Source organism: Atta colombica, unplaced genomic scaffold (assembly GCF_001594045.1).
Source record: "Atta colombica isolate Treedump-2 unplaced genomic scaffold, Acol1.0 scaffold252, whole genome shotgun sequence".
Lineage (NCBI taxonomy): Eukaryota > Metazoa > Arthropoda > Insecta > Hymenoptera > Formicidae > Atta > Atta colombica.
Genome location: NW_017259351.1, coordinates 1072351 through 1075157, shown reverse-complemented (window position 1 = coordinate 1075157; position 2807 = coordinate 1072351). Strand labels below are relative to the sequence as shown.

Here is a 2807-nt window from a genome sequence, read left to right as displayed (position 1 = left end):
TCACATCCCTCGACTCATCTTCCTTTTATTTTTCACCCTCGCCGGATAAAACTTATGCGATAAAAACTCGAAACTCTTTTGCAGTGGCTGCTAAATTGAAACATCGTCGAAATAAAAAGACGTCCCTTATTTCGTGATCGTCGAAGTACATTCGCACAAGTGCACTCAGATTTGTAATAAAGATTTCGACTCCTTTACCATTTCGAGACTGCGTATATACGTGTATACTCATGTGTTTCAACTAAGAACGATCGTTGAAAAGAGCGCCTCTGCTTGAAAGAATAAAACAAAAGATTGTTAGAACATCGAGAAAAAAAAAGAGAAAAAGATGCACGGATTCATTACATGGACGAAATTATTCAGTCGTTTCATTACGAATATATGACTAGCTGCTGAGTTTAACGCAACGGACGAAAAAATGTCGATATTCTGGTATTATGATGATCCTCCCAAGTGAAATTTTAAATGCAAATTCAGCAATCTTTTCGAATCGCGTTTCGTCATGATTGAAAATCATAGCAACATATACGAAGTAAACAGTATTGAATATATTGTAATTTGCATATATACCATAAATTGATTCCTTTTTTGCGCTACAAATATATAACGACGTAATTTAAAGCATTCCTATATGTTTGATATAAAATAGTCCTATAAAAGAAATATCTGTTTTAAAAAAATTTCATTATTTATAGGATTTAATATTACGGATATTTATAGCATGTTACATTGATATTTTAGTTCCATTGTTTTTTACTTGTGCATATTATATCCAAAGACTATATAATACATAGAACCCGGATATGTGCTCCAACCTTTTTAGAAAATTGAAAATAATATACTTTATTGACAAAGTACATTGCAGAATAAGTATATTCATTCTTCCTTTTCTTTTCTTTATCAAGAACAGAAATTCTTTGCGTGGAAAGAATAAAAAAAGTAAGAAAAGAAAAAAGTAAGGAATCATCAAACACGATATAGAGTGTCACTAAAGTTGAAAGGACAAGACTACGGGATTACCTATATATATTAGAATTAGTAATATATTTTAATAATATATATTAGAATCAGTAAATGTAAAAAACATGTTCCATATTTTAGAATTATTTTCTGACATCACTAACATGACATAAAATAAGCAAATCAAATTTGTTTCAATTTAACTCCTAGCCTAGATTTGGTGCCTCATCCATACTAATGGGGCATTAAAATCCGTCCATTTTTTTCACCTATTCAGAATGATTAAAAAAATCTCTAAAAATTCACTAACATACTTTCAACTTTCTAGAATAAATATTGACACTTCATTTCGGAAAATAATAAAATTTAGTATAAATTATAATTAGCGAAAGATGCAAAGAAACTTGCACAAACAGAAATCGCTCGATAATTGTGAATAGGTCTCCTTAGTAAGGTAAGAATTAATAGAGCTAATCCATAATCTTTTGAATTTTTGCTAAGTCCATTTAAAAAATTAGAAGTTTATCTTATCTAGATATATTGTAGAAAATGGTGAAATCTATTTGAGAGATTCATTAGTTTATCCCAATAATTTAAACTACTATCGCACTTAAAGGTTGAAATTTTTCATCTTGTTGTGCGAAGATCACCTTAAAATTAATATTTAATTCATAGCGATAAAATCTAAAATTTATTATCAACTATTAAATTAAATAATCATTAATAGAATTTGAAACAATTATCAATGAATATGTACAGAATAATTGCATTCGGATATCTTATTATCAGATTCCTTATAAACTTCGTGCCTACAATAGACATTTTATGCATAAGGCTATAAAATATTGAATGTCTCATTGATGTAAGATCTACTATTTGACTTGATAATTTAATCACAAGTTTAGTTTGTTTATTAGCCTTTTTTTTATTTGGATATTTTAATAGCGTTTTTATACTTTTATATTTCTTTTTTCAAGAAAACAGTATAATAAAAATCTAAAATAATTATAAAAGCAATATGAAGAAATCACAGAAATCCTATATACCTAAATACCATTGATTATCATTTACTAGAAAATTTTCTATATTTTCTGAATTATTATACAATATATAATTATTATATAATAAGCAAAGAAACAAAAATATATTAAAACATGAAAGAAAAAAGTTATAAATGAGAATATAGTGTTAGTTATTTAAAATTGAAGTTAAAATTCTTAATAACGTAATGTATAGTAACATTAAAAATTACAATTGAAATTATAATTGAAATAATATTTATTGTGTTAAAAAACGAATAGTTGCCATCACCAATAACTGTCATACTCAAGATACTCCATCGTAAAATTTTTGCTGTAGAAAAGGAAGCATCAGTCGGTAATCAGATTCGATCCTGCATTCTACGCTTCTTAGATCATGCATACTTGATTCTTAGACGAGTCATACACCACTAAACCATAACTTCCTGAGTCAATCATAAACATCTATGTATTTACGCGTGCATTAAATTATTTAAGTTACAGAATGTAAATACAATATGACAAGTTTTTTGTATTATTTTGTAATTGTACTACTATATTGTACTACTATAATACAATACTACAAAAATAAAACATATTATTAAAAAATGACTAACGATCATTATCCGAAAATTCTGTGCATTCTTTGGAAAAATAAACAAGAGATTCTGCCAATAATCCTGAATCTGTTCGATTAAAAGCGATATCAAGTGGAATGTAAATAGTTTTAATTGTATCATCTTCTAAATGGAAAATCAATAGTTGGATTGTAAATTTGATTAATTACTTGATTGCTGACATCCAGAACGAAAATATAATTGCATTGAA

General features: G+C 27.0%; 1 pseudogene; it reads right to left on the bottom strand.

Annotated features, from left to right (window-relative positions):
- Positions 1-2591: 2591 nt before the first annotated feature.
- LOC108688988 overlaps positions 2592-2807 on the bottom strand; it is an 11464-nt pseudogene continuing 11248 nt past the window's right edge.